The 22,068-nt window shown below is 39.3% G+C and overlaps 1 long non-coding RNA gene across 2 annotated transcripts in view; it reads right to left on the bottom strand.

Annotated features, from left to right (window-relative positions):
• Positions 1 to 22,068, bottom strand: part of LOC131506460 (uncharacterized) — a 77,997-nt gene that overhangs the window by 11,633 nt on the left and 44,296 nt on the right. The window contains exon 1 of one of the 2 annotated variants that reach the window (XR_009258953.1): positions 4,613 to 4,959. The exons of the other annotated variant lie outside the window; for it this stretch is intronic. This is a non-coding gene — a long non-coding RNA (uncharacterized LOC131506460). Of the gene's footprint in view, positions 1 to 4,612; positions 4,960 to 22,068 lie in introns of those variants that run through there. 2 annotated transcript variants of the gene reach the window in all.

Below are 22,068 nucleotides of genomic sequence, written 5' to 3'. Positions count from 1 at the left end.
ACCTTTGCCAAGAGCCTGTGATTTTCCTTACTTCCACTTGATTTTTTTTTCTTTATCTTTTTTTTTAAATATGAAATTTATTGTCAAATTGGTTTCCATACAACACCCAGTGCTCATCCCAACAGGTGCCCTCCTCAATACGCTTCACCCACTTTCCCCTCCCTCCCACCCCCCATCAACCCTCAGTTTATTCTCAGTTTTTAAGAGTCTCTTATGGTTTGGCCCTCTCCCTCTCTTTTTTTTTCCCTTCCCCTCCCCCATGGTCTTCCGTTAAGTTTCTCAGGATCCACAAAACAGTCACTCCTCATCAGGGAAATACAAATCAAAACCACACTGAGATACCACCTCGCGTCAGTCAGAGTGGCTAAAATGAAAAAATCAGGAGACTACAGATGCTGGAGAGGATGTGGAGACACGGGAACCCTCTTGCACTGTTGGTGGGAATGCAAACTGCTGCAGCCACTCTGGAAAACAGTGTGGAGGTTCCCCCCAAAATTAAAAATAGATCTACCCTATGACCCAGCAATAGCACTGCTAGGAATTTACCCAAGGGATACAGGAGTGCTGATGCATTGGGGCACGTATACCCCAATGTTTATAGCAGCACTTTCAACAATAGCCAAATTATGGAAAGAGCCTAAATGTCCATCAACTGATGAATGGATAAAGAAATCATGGTTTGTATACACAATGGAATACTGCGTGGCAATGAGAAAGAATGAAATCTGGCCTTTGGTAGCAACGTGGATGGAACTGGAAAGTGTTATGCTAAGTGAAATAAGTCACACAGAGAAAGACAGATACCTTATGTTTCCACTTGATTTTAAACTATTCCTATTTCTTAGAAGAAAATGGCCCCAAATTTCCTATCTCAAGGATTTATCGTTCTGTGAACCATTTTTATCTATTGACCTTTAAAATAATTCAGTTTAAATCTCAGTTGAGTTATTTGCAGAAGTTTTAAGCAGTGGCATTTGCTTATTATAAATATGTATGATAACCTAAACTGGGGGGTGGAGGGGAGAAATTGGGAGAGGAGGGAAAAGCATATTCAGTATTCTTAGAGAGTAGATTCTCTTGCAATATTTGGCACTACATAATCTTTTTTTAATAATATATCACAACAATGAACGATGTTGTAAATGACAATAGGAGGATGAATTCCAGTATGTTCTTCAACCCCCGCTGGTTGCGCTGGTAATCAAAACACGTTAATAGAAAACATTATACCTACAGAAGTGACATTCTCCCCGCAGTACTGTTTTATATAACATCACCCCGGTTGCTCTCATTCTTTAATTTCCAAGATTGTGTTCACCTCCGAGTTCATCTGTTCCTCTTTTCCACCATTAAGAGGGTATTTAGTCCATCTGGCGTCTGATGGGTGTGCTATTCACCTGAATGTGTGTGTTTACACAGATAGTTGCCTGCAAAGTACCAAGAAGGGTCTCCTTTTTCGAACTTTGTTATCAAAGTCAATAGGCCCTGAGTTTACTCTCTGTATAGTTTACCATCTACATTGTCAAAGAAATTCCGTGTAGAGCTAAGCCCATTAGTGTGTCACTTAAGTGAGGAAGTTAGAAAGCTGCAGACAGTAGTGAGGATCCAGATAAGAGAGGAAAGATTTTCAGCATAAGGAAGGAATTACACTTTTAATGAACACTGTGTGCTACTCTCCTTTCTTCCAGATTGCCTAAAACCAGAAAACCAAAAATCACTGCTACGCTCCAACTGTTTGATCATCTCGGAGAAATCACATTGAGTAGGCACTGAAATAAAGTAAGGGTTGTTTCCAATTTGAGGGTTTTTTCTAATTATTCTAAATTTTAGATGTTCCTTGGACCAGAGGTCATGGATATAGGCATGCCAAATGTCTGAATTTTTCTATTTTTGTTTATTTAGAGCCACAAAGGGAGAATGAAAATAAAGCAGTCCCTTTCATGATTTTTAATTATTGAAAAGTAAAGCTTATACTTCTATGTCTGCTGCTATACACATTGCCTCCTATCTATAATTCCTAAACACTCTTTTACTTTTATAGGTGAGGAAACAGAGACTTTCCTGCAACTCTGAGCTACTGGTGAAACTGGGACTGTTACTTGAATCCTGCACCGGAAGTTGACCCCAAACCCCCTGATTTCCTTTCACCTGTAGTTAAAATTTCTTGCTTCCTTCCTTCGTTCCTTCCTTCCTTTTCTCCCTTCTTTTTCTTTCCTTTCTTTCCTTTTCTTTCCTTTCACTCTTTCTTTCTTTCTTTCCTTTCACTCTTTCTTTCTTTCTTTCTTTCTTTCTTTCTTTCTTTCTTTCTTTCTTTCTTTCTTTCATCTAAGGAATCTCTACACTCAGTGTAGGGCTCAAACTCATGAGCCCAAGCCCAAGAGTTGTATTCTTTCCTGACTGAGCCAGCCAGGTAGCCCTAGCTGAGGTTTCTTTTGGTTCTGTCATATCCATCTCATGTCCAACTCCTGCCCTACAACCAGTGGGAGGAAGACTGAAATTCAACAGAAGTCTCCTCTATCTGTTCAAGGTCTAATGGGCTATTCAAGCTTCATAAGAATTTTTATCACTTAACCAGCCTTTCGCAGTAGATATGCCTTGATCTCTTCTGAATAACTCTGTGGTTTTCATGAATCAAACCCTAGGTTTGACTGAGTTCAATGAATATTATGCTCCTAGATCTATTCCCAAAGGTCAGTGATTTTTACATTGATCTTTACCTGTTCTTGGCAATATATATTGCATTCACCTTTTGAAGCCACATGTTCGTCTATACAGAAGTAGGGTTATTTGGGGGGGTTTTTTTTGTTTGTTTTTTACTCTAACAATTTTTCTTTCAAGTTCTCATGTTTTCCACACAATAGAAAACCAAGACTTAACCAGTTCTGGCTAAAGTCAGTTGTCTCTAGGGGAACAGAGTTAGTTCAGGATTTCTCCTACCTAATCCTTCCCCTTAGTATGGGATATATCTTTATGGTCACTGGTTAAGGACTCAACACCAACTTAGGGGAGATGTTTGGCCATCAGTCAGCTGGTATCTTGCTGATAGTTTTCACTCTTCCCTACTGACCTCCATGGAGACTCCCCCCCATTCCCCATGTGGTATCAGTCCTTCAGCCCTTCTACCTCAAGCCATAGTCCTCTGTTACCATAATCTTAAATAATAAGCCCCTTTCAATTCCTCAACTCTCTCTACCATCTAATGCCCACATCTTTTGCAAAAGCATGGGAAAAGTCACCATGTTACTCTGGGACTACAGGAAATTTGCTGCCTAGTCAGACCCACCTATCCAAACGAGTCTGTCTATCATTTCTACTGTATTGTCACTGCACTGCAACAGGGTAGGAAATAACTGGGACCTTATCAACTTCATGGTTTCTGCTTGGGAAACAAGACCCAGGTCTCCTTTACCCTAGAACTTCCCAGCCTAGCTGGGTTATATCACTCCCCCCACCCACCAAGGGTTCAGCTCTTTTCCCTCTATGACTTCTTTGCCTCATCCTGCTTAGCTCAGGGTTTGACATCCAGACTATTACAATATTCTTTTAGTCTTATCATTATCGTCAGGACCTTGCCCTTAGAAGCTCAAATTCTGTTTCTTTCTACATTTCTTCTGTGGCTTCCCTTCCTTGTAGTAGGTAAAATAATAGATACAGTCTAAGAAGGAAAAAAAGTCATCAGCATGAACAATGGTATTGCAGTGGTAATGCAACAAATTGGCTGTTTCTTTGCTTGTCTCTTATTTCTTTCCTTTTGTTTTTTTCTTTTGGCTGTTTCTTTTTAATCTTATCCCACCTGCCAAGGAACCAAAAGAAGTTGAGAAAGATTTTATAAGATCAGTTTCTTATTATTTCAAGTTCTAACTAAGACACAATTCTTAATTTTTTTTCCAGATAAGGAGACCCACATCTCAATCTTAATAATGTAATCCAGTTATGATTGTTATGGTTGTCAATGTGTGTGTGTTTTACTGCTACTCTGAGTTAGTGACACCAATTTAACCAATGGAAATGGCTGTTAGCAAAGTAGGAAAAAAATAAAAGTATAGCAATAGAAAGAAAAATTGATAACTTTGAAAAAGAGAAGCAAAGCAGGAGTTTAATAAGTGTTAAGCTTTGGGATTTCATTTAAAACAGGATGATGAAGATGTAAATAAGTTTTGTATATGTCAGACTAACAGAGATGAAAAATAGGTACACCAGTTTTACAAACTAAGAATATATCTTTCATCTCTGTAATAGAAAAGAATAGAATAATAATGTTACTATTATACATTATGATTAAGTTCAAATAATGTTATCAACCATGAAGCACAGTCTTTAAAAGCTTGAATTTTGGGGGCACCTGGGTGACTTGGTTGACTAAGTGACTGTTGATTTCAGCTCAGGTTGTAATCTCACAGTTTGTGAGATCAGGCCCCACGTCAGGCTTTGTGCTCTGACTGCGCGAAGCCTGCTTGGAGTTCTCGCTCTCCCTCTCCCTCTGCTCCTTCCCTGCTATCTCTCTCTCTCTTTCTCTCTCTCGCAAAATAAATAAATAAACTTAAAAAATTAAAAAAATAAAACCTTGAATTTTTAAAATCTAATTTTAAAAATAAAAGCAAGGTATATTTACCTTGGAATATAAAATGCTCAGAATTCTTTGATATATGCATGTTCAGGATAGTGTCTCGGAGAAGTCCATTAAATCGCTGGTGAGCAGTTTTGATGTTCATAGTGATGACAGAAGTGACACCTGCAATCTTTATATATGAGTGGTCAGTCCAATCACTGTGATTTTGTCATTTTCATCTCAGCAGGGGTTGGAAGCCATTGTTCAAAATGAGTTCACACATTTCTGGTTGCCGGACAAGTAAAAATTATAAATAAGCGTCTGCTCAAGAGATACTCCGCTGACCAATGTAACACTATAAGAGAAATAACATGTAGTCCCTGTTTCTAGGTGCCTACCATTGTGGGGGGAATAGGGCTTCCACATAGGACACAATTAAGAAAAGATGCTGTATATCCTGGATTTATTTTATTTTTTTTTTTTAATTTTTTTTCAACGTTTTTTATTTATTTTTGGGACAGAGAGAGACAGAGCATGAACGGGGGAGGGGCAGAGAGAGAGGGAGACACAGAATCGGAAGCAGGCTCCAGGCTCTGAGCCATCAGCCCAGAGCCTGACGCGGGGCTCAAACTCACAGACCGCGAGATCATGACCTGGCTGAAGTCGGACGCTTAACCGACTGCGCCACCCAGGCGCCCCTATCCTGGATTTATTTTTAAATATGCTGAATTTAATTTTTGTCAATTGCTGAAATGAAATTATAAGTATCTCTGCCATTCCTGTTGCTGCTGCCATAGGTGAGCCAACACTTCTTTCTATCTAAGTAACTCTAGTCGACAAGTATTCAGTCATCCTACCTCTAATACTCAAACTGTGCCCCTAAATATTTTTCCATAGTTGGTTATTTTATTTGTGATTTTGTTGTTTTGTTGGTTTATATTTCAAAATCATAATTCATATTCCTTCCGCACCATTAAAATTTAGTAATAGCCTAATTTTTATACTTTTTAAAATAACTTTTACAACTTTCATTAGTGTTTGAAATGTCCTTTCCATTCTCATTCACCAGGAAATGCTACTCCTTCATCTACAACCTTCTGTGAAAGCCTTCTATGACTTAACTCTACAGAATTTATATATGTGATCTATATGTCTATACATGTGGACAATAATGCTAACAGATCACTTCTTACATTTTATTAAAGGTGCTCATATCCACTCATTGACCTTCCTTGAGAGGCTGGATCTAAACCTGCTGTATCATTTTTGTATTTCCCTGCTCCTACTCCACATTGCTATTTATTAATATGTTTAGAGAAGATACATGAAGACTAAAAATGAAGTAGGTGTAGAGAAAGCGAACTCATTAAGGACGTGTTGAGAAAAAGACAAAGGAAGACTTATGGCATAAGGACAAGACAAAGGAAAGACATACTAAGAGTCAGATTTAGAAAAATAAAGGAGAGGGAGCTTCAAAACAAGGCTCAGTGTTGCCTTTTGGGTGAAAGCGATGGCACGTATGATCTGCGTCAGAAAACCAGAGCCAGTTGAAGAAGAGGCATTTCAACAAAATTTGTGATGCTATGGATTTTTACAGCTAAGCCCACACCATTTTTCCCTAACGTCGCAAGAAAGTTGAGGCTTCTGGTTCAGAAGCCTGGAATGCATTTCATACACATGACAGCCTATAAAACTGATAGGTACCAAATTGCAAAATGTCTCAACTATCTTGTGACTGAAAAGTATCCTTATCCTCACTTTCCACTGGAAAGTCAGAAACTAAATGTGGTTAATTTCAGGTACATTCAGTCCACATTCAGGATTTTTCAGTCAGTGAAGGGTGATACTTGTTGGTTTCAAAGATATAACTGATATTCTTCTTACCCTCACTTTGCTAGAGTTCATTCTAGTCTTCTAGGGATTTGTACAACTGCTGTAGTGCTGTGGGAAGCGTTCTTATCCTTCTCATGGTTGCTCAGTCCCAATCCCATGCTGACACCCCACTCTAAATATAATTTGCCTTGTCATAAGCCAGTCTCTACCGTCTCAGTCCCCATCCCTGACATGCCTCTTTAGAGATGTCTACACTTTAACCACAGTGTCTAGTCATCAAGTAAAATCAGGTCTTTCACAGTCTTCTCTCCCTCAATTCTGGACCTCTTGGGGTTCATCAGCCCGGTTATCAGTCCTTCCATGTTCTTCTTGAAGGCAATAGATAAATTCAGTGGTTCTGCCACACCTTTCTGGTGTCCTTGGGAGAGCTGGTGTTGTCAGGGGACACTCTGCAGCTAACACCTCTTCCCACCAATTCTGTCAGACTGCTAGTGGGAGACAAGAATGCGATCTGCAAACCAAAATTTCATCATGTCACTCCTTACCAAGAGCCCTCCCAGGGGAGTGGAATAAAGGGTGATGACCCCCAGGTTCACTTCTAACCCTTCTTGTCTCATTGCCAACCTATTTTCCACTTTAGCTTGAAGGTTGTTTTTCGTCTGTCTGTTTGTGTTTGTTTGTTTTTGCTTTGGTTGTTTCATTTTGTTTTGTTTTCTAAGTCTGTGGGCAGCAGTGAAGGGACGGAAGAATGGGTAAGGAGCTGTGGATGTACTAGCAGCTCACTGTTTCTCCATTATAACTGAGAAACAGATCGTGACATTTTCAATTTAGAGGTTGAGAATTTGGTTTCTTTTTCAGTCAGCCTGACCTGAGATTCATTCCCTCCAGCCCAAACGGAATGATCACAGAGCAAAATATGTGGTGATTAATAGTTTAAATTATTAATGCATCCAATCTTGCTGACCTCCGTGGAATTCAGCTCTGGAAGCTCCTTCTTAGTATAACCATGGTCTCTTCATTAGCTCATCCCATTCATCTTCCCAGATGTTATGTTAAAGGTCATGGGCTTATTCTACCTCATCATTGTGGATTAACTGGTCTTGAATGGGAAAACTCCCTCTCTACCTATTACTACCAGTTGGTTGTCTGCTCGTCCCCCGGTCAAGCCGGCCAGTATAGATTCATAGAGAGAGACACAGTGGCAGAGAATTAGGAGAAGGGTAATGGACTGGAACAAAGCATTCAGAATATGGTTACATATGGAAAACTGTAATGTTGAATACATTGAATGCAATCAAGTATGGATGGCTTCAAGAACCATGTTTCGTTGTTTTGAAACGTGATATATAGCAGGCAGTGGGCCCATGGTATGTTTATAGAAGGGAAGTGATATGATCAAAATGTTTTAAGCCTATCAGTTGGAAGATGAATTGGAAGGAAAATGCCCAAAGCTCAAAACTTCAACTTTCCAGAAGACTCTATCTGCGGTTGCTGTTCCTCATTTGTCAAAATCCTGCTTGAAGACTGGAAGCTATGTGCTTCAACAAATATTTATGCTAGAAACTTGAGCAAAAATTTGTCAACTCACCCAGTAAGGAGAAAAATTTATAACAGACAGAAAACAATGTCACAGTCTTTCTTTGCAGGAAAGACTAATCTGATACATAAAATCATCCATGGTAGGGGCACCTGGGCAGCCCAGTCAGTTAAGTGTCCAACTCTTGATTTCGGCTCAGGTCATGATCTCATGGTTTGTGAGTTCAAGTCCCATGTTGGACTCTGTGTTGACAGCATGGATCCTGCTTGGGATTCTCTCTCTCCCTCTTTCTCTGCCTGTCCCCCACTTTCCCTCTCCCTCTCTCTCTCTCAAAATAAATAAAGAAAAATTTTTAAAAATATTTTAAACTAATCTAGGGTTTATAATGTTTATCCTTTATTTATGGGATGGTTGTCCTTCTAAAAAAATAAATAGCCATATTGATTTTATCTTCATTATCTTACAAACATACCTATAGACTCACCCATCCTAGCACACTGCCTCCTGTTATAACAAAGAAACTATTACTCTTTCTACTTAAGATGAATCCTTCCCCCCTTCTCAGGTTAAGAGCATGTTGACCTGAGAAAATGGCACGCAGTGTTGAGAGTGCATTTGAAGTCATTGTCAAAAATGGACTGCAAAACCACAATTCCGATTGTGTGACATTCTCCGAGGGCTCTCCTGTTCAGAGGTAAACGCAGAAAACATGGGTACCAGGTTCACCTTCAATTGGGTTCTTCCAGATAGGTGAAACCAAATGTTCGATGTGGAGGAGAATTTAATGTATGTAATATGGCAGACAGAGAGGAAAGGCAAGGGCTGGTGAATTGGAAGAAAATAGACAATCCACGGGCCGAAGATGCACATGAAGTCAAAGAGCGATCAGAGTGCTCAGTTCCCTGGGGAGAAAAGAGATTACGATGCTAGAGTAGTATACATATTTGAGGTGATGAGCTTGTAGGCGAGGCTGTTTATGCTCCTGGGGTCAGTGGTATGTTCATGGGAGCTTGTGGCTCAGGTACAGAAGAAGAGATGGTAACTGATGATGAGAAATGCCCCACAGTGAGAGGCCACGCTCTTAGCCGTTCCTTCCATGAGTATACTAAAGCCAGACAGGACGATGGCAGAGACTGATATTAAAAAAAAAAAAAAAAAAAAAAGCCTGTGATACAGGTGCCAAAGTTTTCAATGGATAAGGGAACGTCTACTACAAGTACTGTTTACAAGCCCTAAAGCTTGCCTGAGGGCCCGTTCCCTTCTCTGATTCAAAAGCAATAAATTAAACTAAGGAACAATTTTAATCTTTAATTTAATAAATACCAAGTCTTCATACTTCCATAAGCTCTATCCTATTTAGTTTAGGTATTTCTGTACTCCAGGAAAAACTACCGAGGTGGAATTAGGAAACTCCTTTTCTTTAAACTTTCTTTTTAAATTTATTTTTGAGAGAGAGAGAGACAGAGACAGGGCATGAGCAGGGGAGGAGCAGAGAGAGAGGGAGACACAGAATCCGAAGCAGGCTCCAGGCTCTGAGCTGTCAGCACAGAGCCCGACGTGGGGCTCGAACCCACAGACCGTGAGATCATAACCTGGGCCGAAGTCAGATGTTTAACCAACTGAGCCACCCAGGCACCCCAAGAAACTTCTTTTCTTAAGAATAACTGTATCTACAAAATGGTTCATTATCTAAATAAGACTGTTCTTTGATAATTGCTGTAAACACACACTGTTTTATCATGTCAGTCACTTCAATGTCTCACATAAGAAGGTCCAGGAGACTTTCCCTTAGAAAGTCTTTTTTCTTCGAAAGCACTTTCTGCCTAAATATCTAACTTTTTTAAGTTTTTACTTAATTAGTTAGATAGAGAACTCACACGTGCAAGCAGGGCAGGGGCAGAGAGAGGGAGAGAGAGAGAGAATCCCAAGCAGGCCTGGCACTGTCAGTGCAGAGCCCAACATGGGGCTCAACCTCAGGAACCCCGAGATCATGACCTGAGCAGAGATCAAGAGTGGGACGCTCAACCAACTGAATTGTCCCTCAAAACCCAACTATTGAGGAAGAAAAAAACTCAAGAAATGTCTAAAAATCATCAGTAAAACAGTATTAATATAGGTTTGGGATGAAATTGATGTGGTCCTTGACTGAATACAGATAACTGAATGGGAGAGGAGAAAAGAGAGGGAAACCAAAATACTTAAAATCTGATGTGGAAATCCTCAAATATGAATGGTGTTTTGTGATTAACCACTGCTGATCCTACTGCTAATAATGTCGGGTATATCCTTTATACACCCACTTCTAACCTAATCTTATCTAAATCAGAATCATAAATGCCTTCTCCCAAATATATCTGAGGTTATCGCCAAGCCTATCAGATTCATATGCACCTCCTGGGTGAACTAGGGAAATATGGTATGTTTAATTATGATAATTTTACATGGTGAGAATCAAAGGAAAAGAAAGATTCCTTTGAAAGAAGCCAGTCCTAATTATTGCTATCTGACCAAACAAAACTTGATAAATTTAGACCAAATGACACAAAATGTAAGTGATTAGGAGGACGCTAATCTTGGTTCCCAAAACAGCACAATCCGTGCTTTCCTAGAAGTACCTGATAAAATGTATGTGTCAAACTTAAATAGTCATCATCTTTCCTATTCATCAGATATTGATGAGTATTTCTCTGGTCTTTCTTTCAACAAATATTCCTTAAATTTTTAGTGTAAGTGTATAATTTACTTCCCGAAATTGTTATAGCATTCAAATTTGGCATCAGTTTTTCCAGGGTTCTCAAATTATAAAGACTTGAGAAAACGAGCAAAAGTCAACAAACCTGACTGAACGTTGCAAAGTGGTTCAAGCTTTGCTGGATTAAAAGGTCCTAGAATATGGGCACCTGGGTGGCTCAGTCGGTTAAGTGTCCAACTTCAGCCCAGGTCAAGAACCCACGGTTCCTGAGTTTGAGCTCCACGTCAGGCTCTGTGCTGACAGCTCAGAGCCTGGAGCCTGCTTCGGATTCTGTGTCTCCCTCTCTCTCTGCCCCTGTCCTGCTGTGCGCGCTCGCTCTCTCTCTCTCTCTCTCTCTCTCTCTCTCTCTCAAAAATAAGAATACACATCAAAAAAAATTTTTTAAAGGTCCTAGAATTAGTTATGGCTTGAAACAGAAGATCAAAATATCAAAGCAAATGACAAACTTCTAATTCACTGCTGGGGAGAATTTAGATGATTGACTACTTTGCAAAACTGTTGGGACTTTCCTTAAAAAGAAATTTTCCACATGATCTAGTCATTCCATTCCTAGATGTTTACCCAAGAAAAATAAATACATATGTTCACACAAAAACTTGGACACAAATGTCCATAGAAGTTCTATTTCCGATAGCCCAAAGTAGAAACCACCCAAATGTCCATCAACAGGCAAATCAACAAAGTATAATATGTTCAGACAATGAAATACTGCTCAGCCATAAAAAGGATGAACTATTGATACACAGCACAACATGGATGTCTCCCGGAACAATGGGGAAAGAAATTTGATCAAAAGGAGTACATATTGTCTGTATATGCAAAATTCTGAGAAAGGCAAATTAATGTACAGTGACCAGCATTGCTCCGAGATAGTAGGGGCATGGAAGAGAAGGAAAATTGTGGGGAATTACTAAACACCTGAAGGAAACTTTTGGCAATGACGGATATGTTAATTAATGAATATGAGTGAGAAACGTGTGGACATTTTCATATCAAAATATGTTATATGGTGCGCCTCAAATATGTGTGTTTTTACATGTCAATTACACTTCACTAAAGTTGTTTGAAAATAGAGATTTTGCAAAAAGTAGGCATACTGTTGAAAAGAAAATGTTGCCACTTCTTATCAAAAGTAGAGGTTTGGGGTGTAACAAAGACAATAAAAATGAGACTTGTATCATAGAGGCTTTGTTTGGTTATCAGACTTCAAGAGTTCTGTCATCTGCACACTGACTTAAGCATGCATGAATTATACCAGGAGAAAGATTTTACTTTTTGTCCTAACACTTTGCAGAATTAACAGTTTAAACAATCGACAGTGTGAATACTTTACAGCCTCACCTAAAGGTGCTTCTTTCTATCCAACACTGCATTTTAAGTAATTAGAGACAATGTAAAAAGTGGTAAATGAGAAAGAATTAAGAGTTGGGTCTATGTTGTTAAACCAAATATGCCAAAGTTGAACCTGAGCCTCCTCCAATCTTCTTAATCGATTTTGCGTATCATCCCAACACCAACTAAACTTTCTCTCCCATCTTCTGCCTGTTCCATTTCACACTCATTTCGTTTCTCTCCTTCCACCTATCCTCCTTCATTTTCCTCTGTGCTGTTTTTATTTTTTACTACTTTGTCCTGTCTCTTTATATTTCGTACATTGTTTCTGCTTCTGTTTGTTCCTTCTACTGAAAAAAAAAATTAAATTCAAGGTCAAGGCTTTTTTTTTTTAAAGAAATATTTAAGGCTTCATTCACTTTTTAAACTGTAAAAGAGTTTAAGACTCTAAGCCCAACAACCATAAAACACTTATTTCAAGAGGGCTAGAAAGAAAGAAGAAACATGGAAACAGAGACCTAATGACCTATAAGGGGGAGGGTGGGAATCTTAAAGGAAGGAAAGCAGGACGGAAAGTAAGAAGAGGCCTTTAAGAAAAGTTGGTATGTGTCTTTCTCTGTATGGCTTATTTCACTTAGCATCACACTCTCCAGTTCCATCCACGTTACCATATGTTTTCACTCTTATGTGGATCCTGAGAAACTTAACAGAAACCCATGGGGGAGGGGAAGGAAAAAAAAAAAGAGATTAGAGTGGGAGAGAGCCAAAGCATAAGAGACTGTTAAAAACTGAGAACAAACTGAGGGTTGATGGGGGGTGGGAGGGAGGGGAGGGTGGGTGATGGGTATTGAGGAGGGCACCTTTTGGGATGAGCACTGGGTGTTGTATGGAAACCAATTTGACAATAAAAAAAAAAAAGATAAAAAAAAGAAAAGTTGGTAGATTTGGCTATTAATCTCAACAGCATAATTGCTGAGATTTACTTTGTGCAGTTCACCTGTGATCCTCGGTGAATTAACTTCACTCTCCAAATGAGGACAGCCATTTCTTTTTTTCTTTTTTTCTTTCTTTCTTTCTTTCTTTCTTTCTTTCTTTCTTTCTTTCTTTCAAGTTTATTTTTGACAGAGACAGACAATGTGAGTCGGGTCGGGGCAGAGAGAGAGGAGGAGAACCCAAGCATGCTTAATGCTGCCAGCGCAGAGCCTGCACGCAGGGCTCGATCTCACCAACCATGAGATCATGACCTGAACTGAAACCAAGAGTCAGATGCTTAACTGACTGAGCCACCCAGGCACTCCTGGGGACAGCCATTTCTAATGGTTGTGACAAGGTCCTCCCGAAGTTATTAGGTTGCCTTACCTTTGTCTTTGAAAAATTATAGTCATCTCATCTCACTGCATGTTAAAACAAGGCTTGGTACCAGTACCGATTTATTTTTCTAAGTCATTTTTGCAGTGATTCAGATGGTGTTTTTTTGTGTTGTTTTGCTTATTATTGAGGAGAGGGGCATTGATTTCACCCTGGTGTGTATGTCTAAAAGCTTTCGTTCACACACAAAATTATGAATCACTCTATAGTTCTTTCTATACTACTTGATAAAATTCAGAAGCTCTTTTTTCCAAATGTAAAAAACCACTGGGGATTAAAAGGAGACCATAGGCCTTGGGTCAGAAGACACTTTTAATCCCTATGCATACATAATGAAAGTGAGCTAAAGGCTAGTGTTGATATCCTAGGTAAAAACTCCTTCATGCCTGAAATCCATAGGTGTCCACTGCTCTACCAGTCATGACAGTACAAAAGAAAATGATCAGGAAACCACAGATAGGATGAAGTAATAATACAACTCATTTCCTCATTAAGCCCTGGGGTTCCTGTACGGTGTGGAAATTTCTTTAACAATCATATCATTATCAAAACAAAATCCAAAAAGGGAGCACAAGGCTCAAGCAAAATCGTGCAGTACAAAACATGTTCTGATCAGAAATGAATGACCCACAACTCACGAGTATGAGAAATGTGTTAGTAATTTACAAGATCTGTGCAATCAGACATAAGGTAGCTGTCAGTACCGCAATCAGCAGGTGACAGTTCCAGCTAGTTCGCAGGTGAGTATTAAGCCACAGGATTACAGGATGGTCCGATTTTACTGGTATTAAGTCACCTCTGCCGAGTTGAAATTATAGGTATTACTTGAACAGCTCAAAAGGGAATGCAGTTTACTATGTTTTGAAGCACACAAAACGGAGTAGCAAAAGAATAAGGCATCTGAGGATGAGCTTAAAATAATAGTGCTGAAACACACCCCATCAGCAGTCCACAATAGTTTTAAAAAGAAACAAAACAGACACAAAATCTATAGTCACATTGCCTTGAACTATCCAGAAATAACTAAATCCTTAATCAATGGAATATTGACCACGGAGGCACACTAGATTTTTGCATTTTCCATGAGCCAGGCTTCTTTTAAAACATCGTTCGTAATTTTTCCAAGTCATATGTAACAGATCTTTTTTGTTGACCATGAAACCGTGGATGTTACATGGCAAGTTGTTGAAAAGCATCTATAACAGAAATTAATGAGAGCTCTTCTAGCTAATATTGACTTTCGCTAGTTCTGACCTTAGAAGCCAAAAGCGACCCTAAAGATGCCATCAGAATTGTAATCCCATAAAATATAATCTTACATTTCATCAAATTAAAATGTTCTCAGCTTGATAAATGGCAATGCCATGAGAGCTTTACTTTCTATAAGGGTGAGTTTTTACTGAACATTGAAAATGTCAACGCTGGAGTGTGATTTTTGATATGGGTTTGGGAAGTCTAAGTGAAATAATTAAAGTCCCTGTGCTGCCATATCCAACTACCACAGAATGGGTGACTAAAATAACATGTCTCATGATTCTAGAGGCTGGGAAGTCCTAGATCGAGGATCTGGCCAATTGGGTTCACCGGTGGGGCTCTTCCCAGCCTACAGATGGCTGCCTTCTTGCCATGTTGCTGTGTGTGTGACAGGGAGAGAGAAAGGAAGCAAGCTGTCTGGTGTCTTTCCTTATGAGGGCAGTAATTCTATCACGAGGACCTCATCTTCATGCCTTTACCTAAATTTAATTATCTCCCAGAGGCCCCGTCTCCAAATATCATCACATTAAGGTTAAAGCTTCAACATATGAATTTTGGAGGGATGCAGTTCAGTCCACAGCAGTCTCTATGGTAGTCCTATAATTTGCTGGCATTCTTATGGCAAAGATATTGTATTTGATAATACAAGCCCTCAAAAGGTTTTGAATTGTTGTCTTTCCCTCTTGACTTCCATTATGCCTCATAATTCTGGTACTCATATTTTTAGAACCACTCCTCCTCATCTTTCACTGGTTTCTTCTTCTCTTCTTACCCCTGCCTCAGGACTGTCACCGTACCAAACACGAACAGCAGATGAGAAACTAAGACCAGGGGAGGAAATGAAATGCAAAGGGTCAAGTCAATGGCGTGGTCAGAATCCAGGAAAGCTACTGGAAATAAAGGAGATGCAGATTCTGGCCGTCAGAATAAGAGCCATGATTCTCTTCACTGGGATTTTTAGCAAGAACTGAAAAAGGAGGGCAAGACAGGTAGTTAAAATAGCAACGAGAAAGAGATGAAGTTATAATAAGGGAATATATTTGAACAGATACTGAACCTAGATTGAGGACAGAGAATTGTTTCGACTGGTTCTCAGCCCTCTGTTTTCTTTACTTTATAGTCTCTTCTTAAATGATCTTATACACTCTCATGATTTTAACTATTGCCTCTAATCTTATGGCCTTTAATTGACAGTTACGGTCCTCACCACTCAAATCTTCAATTCGCTCCCCCTGCTTGGGCATTCTGTGATCACACATTTCAACTAAATGTAAATCTAGATAAATCTAAGTTCATCATCTTTCTTTTGAAGTCAAGCTCTAACACCTCACTTCCTATTTCCAGGTCAGTGGTACTATAATTCTCATAAACAACATGCTATTTCATCGTCTATAGTCAGTCTGTAATAAATTTTGCCATTTTTTCTTATAAATTAATTCTCATATCTGACTCGCCTTTTTTATTTCCATGCTCATCAATCTCAGCAAGGCCTTCCTTTCCTTACTTCCTTGCACAAGTGAGGATGGTGATTCTCTCCTGCAACAGAGAGAATGTGGGTTGCAGAATAAGAGAGATAAAATTACACAGTCTGTGCAGTACAGTGGATGTACCTTGTAAACGAAGGTACGCCTCTGGGGCCCCTTGGTGGCTCTATCGGTTAAGTGTCAGACTTCGGCTCAGGTCATGATCTCACAGTTCCTGGGTTCGAGCCCCGCATCCGGCTCTCTCTGTTGTCAGCGCAGAGCCTGCTTCAGAGCCTCTGTCTCCCTTTCTCTCTGCCTCTGCCCCGCCCGCTCTCTCTCAAAAATAAACATTTAAAAATAAAATAACATGAAATGATATGAAATGAAATGAAATGAAATGAAATGAAATGAAATGAAACGAAACGAAACGAAACGAAACGAAACGAAACGAAACTCTGACACAGATGTGGCTCAGGACACATCTACTCCAGAAAGCTTTCATTTCAATTAAGAATTATTAGAGAAGGGCTTACATTATCACATCTTCAGAGGGGACATCTGAGGATGTGGTCTGGGTCATCTTGCAGGCCGGTGTTTGACCAGGCAGTAAAGAACACATAACATCTCTTCATCTACTTAAAATCATACAAGAATGGTAAGCCAGTGAAGTATATAGACTCTACTCAAATCAATCTGTAAATTTTCACATTTAATAAGTGGAAAATATTGCTTAAAATTTAATCTCTGGCATAGATGTATTATTGTAAAATTAAAAATCAAGAAATACAAATTATGTTCATGAAATTTTATTTCAGCAAAATGCTTTCATAAGATGCAAATCATTATTCAGCAAATCATTATTAAATATCTCATTTTTGTAAAGGGCTCAAGGAAAGATCATTACCAACTCATATCTTGTATCTGAAAAATGTGAAGTAGAAGAACAGGAGATAAAGAAGAAACCAAAACCACGGAAGTTTCTGGTTGCCGGTTCAAGAACTTAGATTTTATTCCGTTAGCAATAGAGAGATATTGAAGGTGTTTGCCCAGAGGAAACGTGGCAGAGATTTTATATTTTTGAAAGGTTTTTATTTTAAAAAGATTTTTAAAAGATTAATCTGACGTGAAATAGACTGGACCAGGGAAAATATCCCTAGACAGGGAGCCCAGTAAGGAGGTGCTCACCATAGTGCAGGGGAGCAGTGACCGCATGTTTGAACAAAGCTACAAGTAGAGTGAAGGAAAGGGAGATAGGATCTTAAGCAGGGTCACAAAGCAAAACAAAGCAACAGATTTGATCAGCAAGCACGAGTGGGGCGATTAAAAGATAAGTAGGAAGGATGCTGCCGAGATACAGGAAAACGGTAGTAACATTGAGAGAATTTGCAATTTCAAACAAGAGGCCGGTATGAGGAAAAGAATGATGATCACTTCTAACCAAACTGCATGTGAAGTGAGAACAACGTATGAAACTGACCCAGAGACATTTGGAAACAAAAACATGAGACTCGAAACAAGGATCCGTGTTCAAGAGGTAGGTTTGGCACCTGGAGGTCTACAGATACAGACACAGAGACAGATTAGATAGACAGATAGATAGACGACAAATACAGATATTTCATAGCTAAAGAGATGTGAGTAGACACTGGGAGAGCTGGAGGAGGGGGAATGGGATCTGGCCGAGTTCTGGAGAATTCTTTCAGACCAATATATTTTTATGGTAGTGGTCTTCATTACAACTGGATTTCACTTGAGGTGTTACAGTCACACACTTCAATGCAAATCCTAGGCTTTCAAAAGTACTTACCAATTTGTTAGAAAAGAAGTCATTATGTTGAAATGTGAAAAATGTGTCTTTATGATGGAGTCCTGATATGATGCCCAGGGCTGAGACAGGAGCAGGGAGTCTTGGATTTTGCCTCGGATCCCCTCACTCTCCTGCTCATGCAAACTCCTTATTTCTGGCCTCTCAGAACAGGAGCCGGCAAAGAGCCTGACCTTAAAGCCTTTCTTCGCCAACTCCTTCCTGAGACCGTCTACATTTTCGCTTCACCACAACTTGTTTTCAGGGAGGTATTTCCTCTGTGCATTAAGACCAGGTTCCCTCCCTTTCACTCCCCTCACCTGACAGGGACAGCCCTAAAAGCCTCTTATCTCTTCTTCATTTGTTTTTTAAATTAACCAAAATCCCCTTATCTGCTTTTATTTCTTTGTTTGTTGAAACTCCCATAATTTCCTTTGGACAAGAGGAAGACAAAGAAGATCTCAGTTTGCTCAAAGAGCTGACTTAGCTGTGCCCAAAAAGCTGTAAAACTAAGAACATTTGGTTAAAACAGAAGGCATTTGCGTGTTCTGCCTCTATCATGGGAAGAACGCTGCCATGTTGTCTCGTTCTCCATCTTCTGTAAAAGTGTAATAGTGCTTTCCAGTTTCCCTTCTGTGACTGCTTAGAGAAATGTTACAGGAATTGATGAACACAAAATAGCTTAAGTCCCGAAAGGGAAAAGGGAAACATATGTAAACTCAGAGATGTATGCGCGTGAATGTGTTTATTATATATTATATATATAATATACACATTATATATAACATATGTAACATGCACCCTACATATTATGCATGTGTATTATATAGATATGACATACACATTTTTTTTTAATTTAAGAATCTATTGCTTTGGATAAAAATCACAGATTCTCACAAAAGTGTGCAGTCTGGTTAAAAACAGCAATTTTATATAATAATTAATATGACTATAGAGCAGAGAATAAATATTATATTACCAGATTGTTTCCAAATTTCAGTCAAAATCTCCCTCTGCAATTAATGAGTTACCCCTGTATTCTCTTAACTAAAGAGTCATATAATTTATTACTCAAACTGGTACATTATTGACAATGAAAGAGGGATGTGTAATTAGTAATTACTTCAGGGAAACCAGTATCAAATGGAACCGTCCCAAGCAATCCTACATACAAACACTGTAATAGGTTGAACCGTGTCCTGCCTCACCCCACCCCCCAACAAATTCATATGTTAAAATTCTAACCCAGTATCTCAGAATGTGACCTTATTTGGAGATACGGTCTTCACAGGGATCATAAAGTTAAGGGGAGGTCATTAGCCCCTAAACCAATATGACCAGTGTTCTTATAAAAAGGTGAAATTTGGAGACAGCCAGGCATACAGGGAGAGCACCATGTCAACAGTAAGATCCCATCTATAAAACAAGAAGAGAGACGTAGAACAATTTCTTCCTCATATCCCTCAAAAGGAACTAACCTTGACAACACCTCGGACTTGTAGACAATAAATTTATGTCGTTGATACTTTCTAACGGCAGCCTTAGCAAACTAATACAGCCGCTCTACTAATACATCCCTTTTTGTTGCTATGCTAGTTCTGGTTTGATTTTCATTACTTGTGACCAAAAGACTTTTTGACTTTAAGGCTTCAGAAAGCTGACATGAACAAGGAAAGAAGAATGGTCCAGATACTGGGGGCAGCAAAGTCTAGGCAACAGGGGTGCTCTACACTCACCCAAGGAAAAATGTTAACAACCACAATAGTGTCATGTGTCAACCCTTGCTTTTCTTTCTTAAAAATCTATCAAGAGTGTAGAGAGTCTTAGCGAGGGCAAGAATGGCTTCAGAATACAGGATCATTATCGTGGTAGACTATTATTCAGTTATTCGTTTTTTCCCTTGATTCATGGGACTCATTTTAGCCTCATGGAGGATCAAAAGAACTTCTCACCCTTTTTACTTTGCCCACAGAGATATGGCTTGCTTTGTCCAGTGGGACCTTAGCAAAAGGGATGCAAAATGAGGTTCGAAAGGTATAAGGGCCATTGAACTTGCCCTCTTGCATCTCAGCCATCACACAAGATGAGCTTGGGTAGTTCCTATTCAGCTTGGACCATACAATTAATACACCTGGAGTAGACCTGAACCATACCCACAGGGAGACACCACGCCCAACTTGACCCACAGCTTGCTGCAGAACCAGCCAAGCAAAATCTAAACCAGCCCATTTGCATCCAACCCAAATATAGGTAGCCCATGTATGATGGTCGTTATAAGCCACTGAGTTTTGGAAGAGTTTGTTACACAGCATTACTGTAGCAATTGCTAACTAATATACCAGACTTCTCTTATTGAAGATATTATTAATTGTACTATATGGTAACCAGTGTCCCAATATTTGTGCATACAATCAAGGGAGACCATACTCACACCTTTAAGAAACTTCTAGTTCGGAAAAGAAGATAAAAGCATATCTTAAAATTGACAAATGCAAAGTAGTATTTATCAGAAGACGAAGTAACATAGCATTAAAAGGTATAAAGAGCATTAACAGTGATGCAGACAAAAACCTTGGTGCCAGCTGGGCCATGGATTATGTATTATGTTGGGGCTTCTGCTCTTCCAACTCTAAAATGAGTGCTTCAAATTAGGTTGGCCTTGTGGTGACTTCCAGCTCAAAAAAATGGACAATCTCAGGCTTACTCAGGGACCGACTCAGACAGGATTGCTCTCCTAAAAGGGCATAAGCACAGAGAAATACAATACACAGGGCTATTCCTCGAAAAAGGAGTCGAATTTACATAGGTCGGTTATATAACAATACAAACATTATGTGTTTAAACGATCTCAGCATATATCAAGCAAGACCTGAACCGGAAGAGAAAGGAATTATGCCAAGGAAAGCAGCATATCATGCCATACCTGCTCCATACATGTTACTACCCAATGAAACACCTTGACAGTGCTTTCTTTCTAAACATGCTTTTTATGAGATTTTTAAAATTATTCACTGTTCGAAACGACCCTTTCCCCGGACTATTTCAATATTCTGAGGTTGTAAAGTATGAAATCTCTTTAACTACACTTTTTAAAATTACTCTAGCCTCACGTGATCCCCCAGAAAAGGCTTAAAATTGATTTTTGCCTCTGCGGCAGATCCACAGAGCACAATCTAGCTATGTCTCTGTCTCAGTGAAGAGCCAATCAGTTTGCAAAATTCCATATGTTATTGCCACACAGTAACTTTGCTCTATGAATCATGAGAGATGTGAAGACAACTGTCAGGAAATCGTGAATATACATCCTAGAGCTCTTTGTTCCTTTATGATGACACAGTCTTACAGTTCGAGAATATCATTTAAAAAGAGAGAGAGAGAGAGAGAGCTTGAATTTAATCACTTAGAAAAGTGAGCCTGTGTCTCTGGTGTAATTACTTGCCTTTGGACAAAGGCCACTTCCAAAATGTTTCAAAGTGTCCTGAAAGATTCCTGGAAGTTTTATTTTGTGTGCAACTGTTCCCCAGCTGCCGACTCTCACTGGGAGAGCAGAGTCTCTCCAAATGCCTCAGCTTTGCAGCATGGGTAAGAATAATGACACAAGAGGATGTCCTTTGGCCAGCGTATGCCTGTGAAAAATAATGAAGGGAACACAGCAACGACATTATGACACAAAGGTCATAATGAAGGCATAAATGAATGATTCCTTATCCGTCACGATTCTATCATTTAGCTTTCCAATTGTTAATGTATGATTTTAAAATTACCATGCACGTTTCTCTATACCTGACCTTGCTCAGTTTGCCGTAGGTAAGAGTGGGTAAAACATTGTTGTAACTCTACCCAGAGAAAAAGTTTTCTTTCTGGTCCCTACCTGTTGCTGGATCTTCAAAGAGAGCTCACGGCAGTGTTTGCAAAGCACACTCTGCAGGGAAAAGGGTGTGGGTGGCTATCTGTAAATATTCTTCTATGCTCTTCTTTGACGTTATACTTTCAAAAGTTATTACACAGGAAATCCCCATGGATGACTAATACTTAAATTGAGTAAATAGCTCACACAACATAGGAATCCTAGAAGTAACAACAGAGGCAAACAGCCAATTGACCTCTTCTACACCTCTGTGTAGAAAGGCAACAAAGACATTCATTAATCATTACTCACAGAGCAGTGATGAATGG

This window comes from Neofelis nebulosa, chromosome 3 (assembly GCF_028018385.1).
Source record: "Neofelis nebulosa isolate mNeoNeb1 chromosome 3, mNeoNeb1.pri, whole genome shotgun sequence".
NCBI classification, from domain to species: domain Eukaryota; kingdom Metazoa; phylum Chordata; class Mammalia; order Carnivora; family Felidae; genus Neofelis; species Neofelis nebulosa.
Note: the sequence above shows the minus strand (reverse complement) of the source record. Positions and strands in the feature narration are given on the sequence as shown.